Genomic DNA, 16605 nt, shown 5'->3' on the forward strand with positions numbered 1-16605 from the left:
TATCTAAAAAAATTTCAGAAATTATCCTGAATTTCACTGTTCCATTCAGGCGTACCTTTAAAATTTGGCTCTGATTTATGCTAACTCGATTACAACTTTAGAGTCTCCAGTATAAAAATGTGATAAGGTATGGTGCAATGTACCAAAAAAGTCCATCTCAGGATGGATACTGTAAAGCTCATTACTGTTTAAGTTCTGCATAAGGATCACAGGAAACCAACATCAGGTGGAGAAATGGTGTCTGGTGTTACCAGTAGGCTAGAAGGCTTAATAATAAGCAGAATATCTAGACCTATATCAGCTGCTATTTGTATATTGATTTAAGTTATAATTCTAGAAAGAACCTTTTTCAGTAATCTAATTTTGAGGTGATAAAAGCAGATGAAATTCAGTGATTAAACTTACAAGATAATGCCTGTTTTAAAGGAATAACTTCATTTACTCATAAAGAACTCCAATTTCTAAATAAGCAATTAAGGAAGCTGACCTGAATGCCATTATGGCAAGCTCAATAAAAACATGTGCTCAGTGTATAGCGAATGTCTCAAAAAATACTTGAAGCTTCTTTTTTTTTTTTTTTTCTTTTTTCCTGGAAAGGAGTAGGTGTTATTGCAATTAAATTCCCTTTTCCTTCTCAAGCTTGAAGTTACATTTTTTTTCTTTATATGCCCCCCTGTAGTTTATCATAGAAAACAAATTACTTTATCATTCTGTTCATCATGTCTCAATACTGAAAAAAATATCCTTTCCTGATCCAGAATACCAATCTGCTGCTTGAAATTTTAACAAGCAGACACAAATGTTTGTACTCCATCTCATATTGCTGCTCATACTTAGGAAGAATGCCTGACTGTTAGGTTGCCAGGACTTGTCCACCCTGCATGCTAAGTATGGCTCTACCTGCCGTTGTGTCGTGTCTTATGCTTCAGCTTCTGGCCCAGAATGTAATTATCTTATTATTCTGAGTTCTTGCACTGTGTTCCATATTTAGGGCTCTTAACTGGTAGCAGGATCAATATAGGGAGTTATTAATCTAAAAAAGAAAAGGGAAGAAGAATTTTCAGTTTTCAAAGCACTACCTTTGTGTCAAATGATTCTTTTGTAATAGTAACTTTTACAAGAATGATAGATAGGAATTAATTTCAGCAGATTTTGTCTTCCCTTTATCCCCCTTGGTACTAAGACTCGTTATCTAGAACATCAGGTATCTCATCTATTAGAGCTTCTAGCTTTCTGACTCCTGTCATTCCTAATGAACTGTCAAGTCATCTGTTCTGCCCACGGCCATGATTTACTAACCATATCTGATGGTGATAATATTTTATGACATGCATTTGCCTAATTTGGATTTCATTTCCAAGCAGCAAATTTGCTAGCACAAAACTTATGCTATCGGTAGACCAACAAGAATTTTGTAGCTTTAAATCAATTTTTTAAAATCTAATTGAGAAATCATTTCATGAAAAAAAAAAATCTTTCATAAGCATATACAAGAATATTCAGACATTGTACTGAAGGCTGTTTTTTTCCCCTGTGTAATCTGTGCAGCCATACTTCATAAACTTCCTGAGAAGAAAACTAATGACAAGTCCCCATAGATCAGTTATCTATGGGAACTAAGAAAGTAGTTCAAGCTTCTTGACTTTTCAACATTACTCTTAGTTGTAAACAACCGAAAGCACTCTCTCATATTGCAGTAGATATTTTTAATATAATTAATTTTTCCATACAGGAGTAGTCCATAAGTCATAAAAAAAGTATTATGGGGAAATAAAGTCTGTTCTTAAATTCTTTCAAATAATTTAAAATACTTGGCTTGATTTCCATATTTACAAGATCTGATAAAATTTATTTTATGTTCTTATTACAATTTGAGCCCTTTTTCTCTGTAGTTTTTAGCCAAGACTACCTTTAAGCACATGAAAGAGAGACGAAAGAGTCTGGCTATGAACCTGAGATTGTCATTATTAAAAACATACGTGTGTGTGTGTGTATTTGTGTCTGTGTGTATGTATGTATGTATGTATGTATATATATATATGCACCTTCTTTCATTTGAAGAAAAGGAAAAGTGTTAACTAAGAGTCATAGTAAGTTTTCCACCTTCAGTTGTTAGAAGTTTATACAACATACACTTGAAAGTATAAATCGGTACATTGTGAGCATGACATTTCATAGATGACATAACTCAAAGCTTAAAGGTAGTCTGATGACAATTCAAATCCACTCAAACCTTATCCCTATTTTTTGGGTTTATATTAAATGCTTTTATTAATATTTAACTGTGTTCAACATGATGCTTTCGGAGTAGACTCCGAAAGCATTTGCTAATGTTACTATACATTTCTTACTGTCAGTAAAAACATTTTACTTAAAAATCAACACTGACTGAAAAAACACCTTTGAATCACCTTGTGTCCTTACACTGAAGACAGCAGAAAGTTAAAGCTACTAACTCTGCCAACAGAATGGTTTCTCTGATAGTGAAATCTCCTACAGTGCTACGACACGTTTAGAACTGTCAGGACTTTCCAATCTCAGCACCCTGATCGATACAAAGGTAGCTTCACTGGACTTCCATCGTGATTTAAAAATCTGAAAAAGACCAGCCACTGTAACAAACATACTTTGTTTAAAATAAATATAAATGGCGTCCGCTGTTCAGAATACTTTAGCCTTACCGCCCGAATACGAAAGGCATATTCTAAGTAAGTAAAGCAGGGTAAGCAGCTGAGCTAGCATTTTCTGTGAGCCTTGTGGGAAGTAAGAGGTCTATCAATGACATGCATCATCAGTTCAAATGAACTGTGGAATCCAATAAAGTAAGTGTGCCAATTCCACACACTTAGAAGTGGGGACAAAAATTTTGTAATTTCTCATGATTTCATGCAATGACTTTTTCATTATTATGTCTTTTTTTGGCACTACTGAAATTGAAAAGCTCATAACTAAGTAGACTAAAGCTTAAAATAGTTTAGGAAGGGAAAATGACTTAAGAGGGCTGAGGATGAAACCTGACATTACTTTTTGACTATGAAGTTCTATTTCAATTGTAAAAGTGCTGTCACAGCCCATTAAGTTTAGCTGAGAAGCAGAACCTATGCAAGGTTATAGGAAGGCATGCAGGGCAAAATCAAAGAGCTCTAACAAATATCTTCTTGAGGGGTGGTTTATGAAGCTCCTGCTGCTGTGTGAATATCCCGCCTAATGCCAGAAACTTTCAGCTTGTAAAAGCTGAGCTACACGTTCTGGTCTGGCAAAACCACACAAAAACCATCTTTTCATCAGTGGTTTAAATTAATGCATTAGAATATGAACTGAAAGTGCTGGAACGGGTTTTCTTTTCATCACCTCTTCCACATGGGCAGTAAACTTTGCTAGTGAAAAGGCAGGACAGCTGGAAACTGGTGCGTCACATCAGCCTAGCAAGATTCACTAGAGGATGTCTATCAAAGCCCACAGTATTCTGTGTTAAAGGGGTGGCCAGTACTGATAAGGAGGAGGAAGGGAAATACTTTTTTAATCTGCTTGGCAAAGATGACAAAGAATGTACAACATTTTCTGGATGACCAAGATACAGTCCAATGTTTTAGTATATCTGAAAAGCAAAACAAAGTCTGTTTGGAGGCTGAGAATTTATGACCCATTACTTTTCCAATACATAATTCCCATGGAAAACATCGTGTTCAGAAACTATTCTGGCACCAGTCCTGAAATATAAGCCAGAATTCTCTGCATATGTCTATATGTGGAATATTTTCAATAAATTAACATTGATAACCTTTTCTACCATTCATCAATTTAACTATTCAGGGTTTAATTTTTTCAATATTAACACAATACTGAGGTTACAGAATAAAAACAGTTCTGGTGTGCTCCATAAGCATTTATTTCTGCTTTATTAATTTGGTCATATTGCAAATTTGTTATAATTTATAGGGTTTTTTTTCTTTATGAAAATGAAATTCATTTCTTATTTTATGATCTTTGCAGAGAAATATGCAGACTGCACAATTTTGCCAGAGAAATCTCAGAATAGAAGCCAAGATTTAGATGAAGACCTCTCTTTACTGTAGTCACAGGCAATAGCGAGATTTTGTCCTTAACTTTTAGCACCTGTCTTTGTTTTTCGTTTGAGATTACCAGATAATCAGAAGCCTTATAAATCTTCCTCCTGAAAAAAGTAAGTCTTCACTGAATATTTCTACTTTGATAAGAAGCAAGAATAATTCATTTTGTCAAAACCATTCCAACCAGAATAGTTATTGATAATACCAGAATATCATTATTATACGGTATTACCTTGAAACTGCCCTTGTAAACAAAGATCCAGAGGATATTACTAACAAATAAAGTAAAAAACTTCTGGAATAAGCAGCCTATAGAAATACACTAGAAGGACTAAAGAGCATCATACACTACCTATGGAGATGAGACCAAGAGAAAAAACAGAGATTCAGAACAGAACTAGTCAACTATAAATAAGTTCAGTATGTTAAAACACTATTTCAGACTGGTGTCAAATTGGAATGTATGTCTTTGAAAAATGAAAAAAAGGTTTTCATTTCTAGTAACTAATGAAGAGAAGTTACTTGCCGCCTGGGACTGCATTAATGATCCTTATTCTCCGTTGCATCTAATGAATGCATACCTTTCGTTCCGGTACAAGTTGTTTATTTCTTTAGATTTGAAATGCCATGTGATTGTTAAATTAACTTTACATGTTGTATATATATGTTTATGGTTTCAAAAGTCTCAACAAAATTGTTTGTTCGGTTAATCTAAAATAATTAAACAAATGTTGGAAATGTAATAGAACACAAAAAATGATTGAGCAAGCATAAAGGGAGGGCAGAAAATGGCAGGGGAATATTTATATTTGAAAAAAATTGTCTTTCTTGTCTGGAAACTTTGTCTTTTTGACTTAGCGTCACAGCCAAAGTCCTGTCTTCAGCCCCTGAAGTCTCATTTCTCAATGACATTAACAAATCTGAGGAGTATCAGAAGTTTTCTCAAAACCAATACGATCATTAGACTTCATGTACTAGTATAAGTATTCTGATGTGAGGAGTCTTTTTCTCCTCAAAAAAATAGCAGATAGGTTATAAATTGCAGAAATTCTGTGTTTCATGTCAGGATAAAAAAAGCTTTAGGAAAATAGAGAGAGTACATCATCTCTGAAATAACTCGACTTTTACAGTACTTAGTGTGATAAAGAAACAGAAATTGAAGGCCATGTGTTGACTCATCTTAGACTAAGAATGTGACTTAGGGCATACCACATACTAGTGGGCATCCTAATAGACTGCTTGGGTAGAATTATCTCCTCCTTGTTCTAACCAAACCAGCATCCTTATCAAACTCTATGTAAAGAGTTAATATGAAAGTAATACTTTCTTATGAAAAAAATCTCTCTTATCAGAATATTCAAGTGATAGTTCTTGAGTTTCAATTTTTGTCTTTATTCCTCCACAGAAAAGCATAAAAGGGCAGGATTATATGCACAGTTGATATGGCCAGTTGTAAGGATAGAATGTGACTACATTTTTGAGAGATGATCTTTACCATAATGTTAAATTAAATCTATCATTCCAAGTCTCTTGAAACCCATGTTTAGAAGCATGATAGAAAAGATTTCAATCAGAATCAATTCCAACATTTCTATGCATAAGGGAACAATTTATTTATATAATAATTTACTATTCTTTTTAGGCTTAATCTCAAAAGATAATTACATTATTTAAAATGAACTTTTATTTTTGATATTTAAGTTTAAATAGAAACATTTTATATTTTAAAACATACATATATAATATACTAAATAATGTAGTTCAGAAGACATAAGGTTAGGTGCATTTATGTTCTTTGAATTTGTTTTAGCTGTGTTGGATTATTAAAAGCCTTCTGCACACAGTCTTTCTTAGCAGCTTTTTCTTCTTTTTAGAACAGGTTTATTACCCAGTTGATCTTTAAATATTTCTTAAGAAGACCATTTCAAATTAATTTCTGTTGTTATTGAATTATTATACCTACTGTTTAGAAACCATAATGCACAAGAATAAAAAGGAATTCTAGTCAAGTTCACCAACAATATACTATAATACCACTTTCCTACATTTGGGAGGCCTGATTCTTAAATAACATCTTCTGCTCACACTATTGTTTTTGGAAACACTTGCAATTCCTTAATGGTTAAGGACCACTTAACTTCTGGTGTTAGTTTACAGGATGTATCCTCTATTATTATTATTATTAATTTAATTGACACACTGTTGAGTATTTCATGCTCCAAAAAGTGCTCTCTTCTTCATCCTCCAGGATATTCAGAGAGATCACTTGTATCCCATTACAGCCTTCATGTTGCTAGAGTAAGTAGGACAAGCTCTTTTAAAGTGCAATGAATGTTAAGCCATCCAGTCCTCATTCTGCTAGCATTCCTTTTCCACCTATTCTTTTGCTTAGCACAAGCACCCGCTCTTATGTAGCAAGACACCTGAAGTTTTAACAGTATGTGCCAATATAGCATTAATATTTCTTCATTGCTACTACAAATATTTTGCTTAACACGTAAGATCGTATTGGTCTCTTTCTAGGCCACATCTCATTGGTAGCCCACAATCAGTCACTATATTACTGACTACTACAGGTCATTTTTTCCTTAGCTTCCCAGGGAAGAGTTCTGAATTTATAAGAGCTCCCTCTTCTTGTTACTAATACCCTTGAGTGTTCTCTTTGCTGAACTTACTTAGATAATACTGGGAAATTGAAAGTTTACAAGATTTAGTGAAACAAAATTGTCCCTGATACTCAAAGAAGAACTAGACTTTTGATTATCATTCACAAAGACTAAAGCATAAACAGTTCATGAATTTTTCTCTTATGAGTAAAATGTGTTGCACAGCCATCAGACTTTACTAGCCTGTACTACACAGACTTTGCTTTTCACTTCAAGTTATAGCAGTCTGTGGTTTTTAAACCCATGGAGGTCCTATTTCACTCAGCAGGGCACTGAAAGAAATGTGACTTTTGCATTTCATGGACAGAAAAACTAACTCTCCCTTTGACTCATATCTGACTCAGCTTAGCCTTTGAATAGCTTCACCGCTTGATATTCAGATTTAACATTGTATAACTCAAATTTCCAACTACTTGCTTCAGCGGTCTAGGGCTTCAGAACTGATTTTAATAAAAATAAAGGATATTGTTATAAAAGAATTTAAACATATTAAAGGTTAGTGTGAAAAATTCCATGACCATCTCATAAGCAAGACATTAGATAAATAAATCTTATTACTTGAATTCACATCTGCTATAAACAATTTCTCATTATGTAAATATAAGATAAAGCTAGTATGAATGCCCATTAAATAATGGATTTACTACGTTGTAGTCTTTAGATTTACTCTGCTCAAGGAATTGGCTGGCTCAGGAGACTGGCAGGTTTTTTTTTTTCAATTTGCCACCAATAGATTAACATAGAAAGGTCACTTCTACCTTTAAAATAAGGTAGAGACAGGGAATCTAATTGATATACCTGCTCATTTGCTGCAAGTCAGACTTTGCCAGAAAGAGGAAGGCAGGACAGTACAGAGCAAAAAACAATACAGCTTCTAACAAAGGTGTAAAAGTAGTCCTGAGTTTAAGTGTAAATCATGGAAATATTATTTTACAATAGTAGGTTGTCTCAGACTGCTACAATAACTGAAATAAAGATAAAAGTGCAGACAGGTAAAAACCTACTTAACATAAAATCACTGATGACACACACTCCAGTTAAGAGGTTTCAGTCATTCTTTAGAACATACCTCATTGCTTCAAAATCACTGTCAAATTCCTACGTGGAGGTAGAACAGAATACTGAATTATTTGCAAACATCAGTGTTTCAAGATTTATGAACAGCAACTGCTTTCCAGGTTTCAAGTATGAACTCTAAACCCCAAATAGCTTGTCTGACAATAAGTGCCTAAAATGGCTTCTTATTTATGAAGAAAGAGTGAGGTTAGAAACAAAACATTCTGAGATATCCTAGGAAACACATTAAGGAAACGGCCTAAGAGTCAGAATTCTATGTTGCAAATAGCACATCTGTAGCAATTGCCCGCTCTGGCTACCGATTACCCTGGAGGAGCTAAGATTTAGAGAGTGAATAGCTGATACGAAGTGGATTATCCCCATGATTCAGGTACACTGCAACATAACTTCCTCAGGTCTCTCTGAAAATGTCAGGTATGACACTCGAGACTAACAGTCTCAAGCCACGCTTTCCACTATGCATAGGCTTACGAGTTGGGACACATTGCAAGATGGAGATTCAGGTCACTAATGAAAGCTTCTCTAGGCCAATCCTCCCATTTTGTTGAGCCAAATAAAATAATCTGAGATCATGCTGAAATTTATAATATCATTCGACCAGAAATGAAATTTAGCCTTTTTACTAAAACAAATATGAAAATTCTCAGTAGTAACTGAATAATATATTTAAAACTAAATTAAGTAATTTACTTTTGAAGAATTTTCCCAATTTTTTACTGCTAACTATGATATCCAATTTCAAATGAACATTTAAAATAGCAACAAAAGGAAATGGTTCCAAAATGTTATCCATCAAGCATATAGGAATACTCTTAGGAACCTTTAAGTCTTATTAGAAACCATCTATTTTTAGTACAGACTAAAATTATAAAAATCCCAAAAATATTAAAAATATTTTCCAAAGTTTTAGATTAATATGCTATATAGGTAAACCCAACCATTTTAAATTAAAAGCATACACATGAAAATGTTTCACAAGATCTGTTGAAATCTAAGTAAAGCATATTGATATAAAATTCAAGTAAAGGTTACAAATTATGAAGCTGCAGGAAAAAATAAAGCCAGTAATGTATGACTCATTGAGCATAAGATTCCCATTAATGAAATGAGGGATTATGCTCTGAATGAAAAAAAAGAAAAGAAAAAAAAACTTCTATTATTTAGATGCAGAAAGTATTTTATTTTCTTAATTAAAATGCAATTTTGATAACCTCTTTGGAAAGTACATTAAATGAAAGCTATAGTATTACAAGAATGAAAAGCGTGACCAAAGACAACTGGTATCATTCTGAAATGATACTAATATTTCAGACAAGACAAGTTTCCCTCCCATTGAAGGCCCTACACATTCTGAAACACCCTGCAATACCACACAATGTAAACATAGTTATCAGTATAAACTATCAGACTACCTAGACTATTCATTACTGGTCTAGACAAAAATTAAAATTCAGGAAGTGCCAGCTCAGACACCTCTCCCAGCCCAGGCAGAAGACCTTTTTTGTTTCTAAGGAAATTTTTCAGCTTATTTTTACCCCACTACTGCACAACCTATATTCACCCAGAAAAAGGAAAGATTTACAGAAATGCACAAAAATAAATATAAAACATGCCCAGTATTTTCTAAGGGGCACATCAAAAAAAAATTTTTTTGCTGTTTCTTTTTTGTCTTTTCTTTTTTAGAAACACTTCTCATTTAACTATAAGAACAGAACAACTCTACGCAAAATAAAATAGAGATAAATAGGATGCTTCCACTACATTTTTGGATTTCAGCATTTTCGACTTCATGAGCAATTGAGCTTCATTTAATGCAGTATGCTTACAACTTGTGACGAAGTTTATACATAGACCAAAAAGGAAGTTAAACAGTATATCCAAGGTTGAGTGCTACGGTTAATAAAGATAGTTAAATTCACAAAATCTCAGAGATGCCTTGTTTTAAGAAGACTGTTCAGCAGTTTCAGCTATGAAATTAATGTCCAATTCTCTTTCCTTGTAGTTTTTGGTGTGTTTTTGGTGCTGGGAGAACTTAAGGTTGAATTACGCAGGTGTTCATTTATGTTTGGGTAAGGTATCCCTGGCCTATGCAGCAGCAAAAAAAGTGTTCCTTAGCATTAAGGACAAACATACTGAACAGGATGACAATTTGTAATTAAATAGTTATTCAAAGCTAAAATGAACAAAGTAGTTTGCAAAGTATCCACAAAATATACAGCAGGGATCAATCCTGCTACAGTAGCATAGCCTGGAAGAATAACTGATGTATTTGTCTGCAACACCTTTAGTCTTTATCATTCCAATTAAGGAAAAAAATTTTACTGGCAAATTAAAGAACTCCACCCCATCAGAAAGTGCAAGAAGGTAGTGAAAAAAAAATAAATTAGATGAAAGGAGATCTCACATTATTTCAAAAGAGGCACTGTTTAGTGAATGCAGGTCCATGCAGCAAAACCTCTGTGCAGAGCAAACAGGCTCGACAGGACTTCTAAGACAATCTGGCTTTCTGTGCTCTTCTAGCACTGTTCCTACTGCAGCCATCCTGTGCTGATTGCTTTGCACATTTCTTATCCTTAAGTAGGTTCATTCTCATTCCTGGTACATTAGGTACTGTTTCAGCCTCAATCTCAATTGCTGTTTAATAAGACAAATAATCATAAGAAGTAATTGCTCAATATTTAAGCTGATTTGTAGCCGTAGCTGTGAAGCTGCAAGAGTATCAGGCATATTACTTATATATTTCTGTTGCTTTGTCTTCTATTTGAGAGGAGAAACACTGTTCAACTGTCTAAACTTGGATTAGGAGATAGGAATTTGCAAAATTTTCTCTCACAGTTTCACATTAAGTCTTTAATGACTTTGTTTATCCTTAGGAAAGCCTTAATATTTCTTGTTCAGTTCTCCCATGTCTAAATAGTATTTATTTAGATTGTGTTAAGATTTAATGATTCTGATCAAAGAATCACCAGGCTGAGTGGATCTCTAGAGCTCTATTACTCTGCCCCAATGCAGCATTGGCTGTACCTACATCATTTTTGACAGGCATTTGTCTAATCTGCTGTTAATCTCTGTTTATAGTGATAGAAACTTTATAACCTCCTTATGCAATTTACTCAATCTTCAGTTTGAAATTTTTCCCTAACAGATTATCTGTGTCTTTATCTTTGCAGTCTTTGCATCTTGAATTGTAATTTCTTGTCTAGTCCATTATGAATATGGAGAAAATGGTATTTTGCCATTTTCTTATTTTATTTTGTCTTAAACTTACTTAAATTATGTTTTGGAAGGTTGTTATGTCCCACCTTAGTTCTCTCTTCTTCAAATTAGCCTTACTTAGTTTCACACATTTTCATAGATTAACTTTCCCAGCCTCTGATCAGCGCTTTTCTCCGGACTCTCTGATAGGTGTATACATTTCTTAATATGTGACACATCGTAATTTTTTTTTCTTCATACTGAGATATACCACTGCAGAAATTAGAAGAAAGATTACTTTTTCCTTCCTATATGCCTGCCTTGTCCCAAGCCTTCTGGCTGTACATCCCAGCGTAGCGCTGTTTTGACAGTGGTGTGACATTTATGTTTCATTTTCATCTTGTGATCCCTTAAGCCCTTTCTAGACGGCAGCTACCAAAGCAGTTGCTCCTAAATCTGTGAATTTATTATTCATTCCTGTGTAAAACAGTATTTTGAACCTATACATGTTGATTTGTATATATTTCTTCCCCTAGGTCATTGCTCCAGTTTGTCAGGATAATTCTGAATTCTAACAGTGTCCTCCAATGTGACTGCAGTCTCAACCAGGTTGATGTGATCGGCAAATTAATCAGGAGCTCTCTGTTCCACTGTTAGGCCCTTAATGAAAACAGCAACTAGAATTAGGTCCAGAATAGGCTTTTTTAGGTTCAACACAATAGACAAAGACTTCCTACTTACGTAGTGACTATGGGCAGCTATTCTTCGAGTATAGTTTTCCAGCTAATTGTGCATTCATCATACAGCTCAGTGCAGATCATGTTTAGATTCCTTTGAGAAAGCCAAAACCTCAGCTGAAAAATCAAAATATGTACCATCTACTCCTTTTCTACCCACGGAAACTCTTACCCTGTTATATAAAGTTTTTAAAATCTATGATCAGATTTGCTTGACAAAGTTAATTCTTTACTTAGCCTCCTGGGAGCCATTCATCTGCTTCTTGCCTGCCAGGGGCTTAAAAATAGTTTGATCATTTATTCCAGAGTATTTTCTTATCTTGAAGATATGCTTTCTCTAATTCTTCCTCTGTATTTTTCTTTTTTTATTAAAAAAAAAAGCCATACCGTTATAGTGCAACTTCACCATGCTTGATTTTTCAAATACAAAAATTTTGCCTTTATCCCTAAGATTTTACAATTCCTTGACCGTTTTCTGCACTCCTTCCCCCTGCTATGCCCCCAAGCATCCACAGTTATTGTTTTAGTGATATAAAGGTATGCTCAGAGACGTCACTGTTTCTGGAAATGTTGTCCATTATTTTTTCTAATTCCTTTTTTAACCTGCTGGACATTTTCAACTCGGGGAACCCCACTGCTGACTCTTCTCCACGCTGAGAACTGATCGTTAACCTTTACTATTTCTTTCATACCCTTTATGTATGCTCATGTGCTCTTCTTCAATGGCATCTTCTGTTGCCACTGACAGACAGAACGAACCGTTGGTCTGAACCATCAAACCGTTTCTATATTCTCATGATGTAAAGTCATAAGAATTCCACAGATAATCATAAAGAGACACATAAGATAAATAAATCCTAACAACATAAGATGGTGGCCTCGTTACCACTCAGGAGCCAACTATTGGGGCTAATAGGCTGTAAATTGGGTGTAGTTATTTACTTTCAGGATCCTGCAAATGTAATGACAAATGAAAGATCACCTCACCTTTAGTCTATTAAGCTACATGAGAATTGAGGCTATAAGAGAAATTAAGTTGTCACAGGATTAAATAAAGGTTCTTTTTTTTGGACTGAAATCTCATTGAAGAAACTTAAAATCATTTGTTGGATTTATTGGATTATAGGATTTTGCCAAATACTGAGTTTAGGAACCTTCCTTTTTTTTTTTTTTTTTTTTTTAGTGTACTAGAGAAAAATTTTTTAAGATTATGGGCTCAAGGAAGAAAGAGACTTCTATTACATTAAGATGCAAATCTGTCAAAGAAACCACTAATATAAAACTATAGTACTTGCTTTTTTCCCCAATAACTTCTGCTCCTACTGACAGTAATATAATGTGCCATAACATTGCCACACCATAATAAGTTAACTCACTGTCCAAGACTAAAGACCAGTCTTAATAAGAAACTGCGTTACTTTTGCACAATGGAGATCTTGTGTACAACTACATACAGTGTTTGCGAAGAACTATTATTGAAAAGAGCCTCCTGAGGTAACAACCAGGCAATGTCTGTTGCTTAAGAGTTCTTGAACACAGCTACACAATGCTGGTTTCTTTTCTCTAAATTTCTGGCAAGGTTTAAGACTTACCTGAAAGACAGTTGGCATCTGTGCAAGCTAGAAAAAGTGGGAGGTAATGTTGATTGACAGGGAATTGTCTAAGGTCTTGGCTAAATCTGCAAGTGCTTTCTCAGTTAGAGGAGTTTGTTAGTTTCTTAACAAAATAGTTCACTACTGGAGGCCCTAAGCAGATCAATTCTTGTTCCTGGCTTTTAAAATTGTGCCATGAAAAGAAGTGTCTTTTTTGTCTGATGCTGACCATTAGATTACAGTCTATCCTGCTAGAGAAAAGTCTCTGCACAAGAATACTTAGGTTTATTGAGGATAACTCAGAAGCCATGTTATGATAGAAAGAATTCAAATGAAGCAAACTGTCGATTGCTTTGTATTCCCTAAGAAACATTGTCTGGATTTCATCTTAATACCTCGTTTTGTACAATCTCAGAGGGTATTTCCTCCCATCAGACCATTGCCTAAGGTGAGCTCTCCTTCAGCTGTGTGTATGTGACGTTATCTGACATCACTTACTTGACGATCTGTATCTGAATGGAAAGCTGTTTTAGAGTTCAATTTCCAAAAATACCTCCCAAACTAAACTAAATTAAATAACATGCTAAAACTAAACTATTACAACTATAAACTAAAAATTATCTGCTCTGAAGTTTGGAGGTTTACATATTCAGCTGGGATAGATGAGTTGTAGTTCAAGTCTGTTTTCCCAAATTATATTCTGGAAAGGATAGTGGGTTTCTTTCTTTTCTTTACTTTTATCACTCTAGTGGTACCGTTCCACTTTTACATGTCTGAGAAAAGACAGATGAGAACTCTAACAAAGAATGCCAAGTTTGACGAACAAGCATTTTTTTACTGACAACCATTTTTGGTGAAAAAATACAGACCTATGTAATTTGACAGTGATATGAAATATATTTCCTAATAACAAGTTTATACTGTGGGCAGTGTGGTCCCTGGCTTTTGGCTAAGAAAGTGGTATTTAGCCTATTAAGCTATGGTGCACTCTATATAAAGATGTAGAAGTTAATTCAAAGATCTGCTCAGGTACACGCAAAGTAGACAGCTGTCCTCTGTGGCAGATTTATGAGCAAGGGAGAACATCCCTGGCCACATTGGACTCTGAGGAGAGAAAAGTGTAAAAAGTCTTTGTTAGAGCAGCATTTGCTGCAAGTACCATTTCCATCCCACCTCCATCATCTCTTTCTCAGAGGCAGAAGCATCCCAAGTATGGGCAAGCTTCAGCATCTTATCTTTGGGATAAAAACATTACTGATAAGAAACTTTAACCTCTTCTCCTCCAGCATAATACTTAACAGAAAAAGCCAATGAGATCATTTTTGCTGTTTAATAGAACTAGATTGGTCATTAAAGATATCATTCCCTGATTCCTTTTGTGCTCAATTAAAAAAAAATTCAAAGTTTTTTTTTTCCAGTATGCACTGTGATATGTGTCCTATTTTATACAAACAAATAATGAATTCCTTTTACGCTTCTCATTAAGCAAGTTATTTTCAGCACATCTCTGTTCTCTGCAGTTAAAATCCAATTTTATCTTATACTCCAAATGAGGACAAACCCCCCATATTTAAGTGTTTTATTGAAGTTAAGTACATGTACTAAAGAAGGTAGAAAGTATTTAAATGTTCAATGATTCTATTTAGATAATAATAAATGCCATGATTATATTATATTTGAAACAAAAAAGGGAGATACTGATTTATAAACAAGTACACTGAACATATTTTGGATACCCAACTTTCTGCTCAAAGGTAAAACTATTTGAATCTATCATTCTCTTTGTGTGTTTTAGCTGGTTCACCTTTACAGCACAGAGTCTATTGACAACAGCAAGTTTCTATTTGACCCACATTTATTAAACATTTATAAATTCGTAAAGCTTAGCCCTTTAAAAATAAGTCGTCACTTCCATTTACTTTTCTTTCATATGTCTAAGGTTTTATGGCTGTCAGCTCTGGCTAAACTTGTTAACATTAGGGTGCAAGCGGAATATAGAATAAGAAAGGGTGTCCAACATTTACGTTTTTATGCACTAAGATATCACATAACGTACAGCACAATTACTCATGGTGTTGTCCTCAGTCACTTAATTCACTTTCTGTATGCTCTCCAACACAGAAAGGAGAATAATATTTCCTGCCACTCTGATTATCATGTGATTCACCTTAGCCTCGCCAGGATTAAAGAGTAAAGCTGTTCCCATGTTTCAAGTTTTCAGTCTCCTTCTATGCATAACTGCTGATAACACTGTTTTCACTTCCTTTCTTTCATCTCAGCATCAAAGATGTATGGAGAAGGCCATCTCTCACACATCATTCCAGGATTAAGTCATTGCTAATTAGAAAGAAAAATAAAACATAAGGGTATGATTTATAGTTGTACTGCCAATTTGCTCAGACTTTTAAGCTAAGGTCTACTCAAAAACTGTACTGTGTCTGGTTAATACTCTGTCAGGGCTCCCGCAGAAACATCTCCCCAGCGATGCTGGGCACTGCTTAGACACATATATTGCTGTTTCAAAGAGTTCTCAGTCTAATTTTAAACAAGAAAATTTAACAGCAACAAGAAGGACTGATGGAGACAAATAAATTAAGCTCAAGCAGCTGTTCTCAAGTAAAGAATAGGAGAGAGGCAAGGAGTAATTTATTCCTCAGGAGGCTAATGAAGAAATTTTGCACCTATTTCATGGAAGTGCCTTTCAACATGCATTTACCTTTTACTTTTCTAAAACCTTTATGTTTCTTACTTGTAAAAGAGAGAGCCATGTACACATTGCTACACTCTTATAATAGTGATTCATCCACTTGAATGAGAAGTGACTAACACTAAGTGCCTCAAAGGAGCAGCACGAAACCCTGCAACAGCCAGCCGTGTGCCCTCTGCAGTAGCCACAGTCAGTGTTTACCAGCAACAATTTCCTTTCTGTTACAAGCAAAGCTTTGGTGAACCTACCTCATTTCCACACCATTAACTTCTAAACAGTTTTCTTTCCCACTGTCACTCACCATGATCTCTTCTGTGTTTTTCTGTCAAATCCAATAGATTGTCCAGTGGGCTTGCTCCGCGTGTCCCAGAACAAATCCAGACCTTGCTTCTTCTAAAGAGCATTTCTTTCATTCACATCTATCTTTATGAGTTGGGTAGTGTTGGAAATGGATCCTTCTAAAGCAGCTCACTGTCGTTGTCCCATGCTCCCCCTAAAAGTATTCAGCATCCCACAAGCTCAGCTGTCAGAGGCAGAGCCAATTTAACTGGGTTTCTTAGA

At 34.8% G+C, this 16605-nt stretch overlaps 1 protein-coding gene across 5 annotated transcripts in view; it reads right to left on the reverse strand.

The window, feature by feature from the left end:
* CNTN5 (contactin 5) overlaps nt 1-16605 on the reverse strand; it is a 656947-nt gene that overhangs the window by 398366 nt on the left and 241976 nt on the right. Inside the window, exon 3 of one of the 5 annotated variants that reach the window (XM_068930403.1) lies at nt 901-1033. The exons of 3 other annotated variants lie outside the window; for them this stretch is intronic. The gene's annotated coding sequence lies outside the window, so the exon portion shown is untranslated. Of the gene's footprint in view, nt 1-900; nt 1034-16345; nt 16452-16605 lie in introns of those variants that run through there. One more of the 5 variants, XM_068930407.1, reaches the window with a different exon arrangement.

This window comes from Struthio camelus, chromosome 1, assembly GCF_040807025.1.
Source record: "Struthio camelus isolate bStrCam1 chromosome 1, bStrCam1.hap1, whole genome shotgun sequence".
NCBI lineage: Eukaryota > Metazoa > Chordata > Aves > Struthioniformes > Struthionidae > Struthio > Struthio camelus.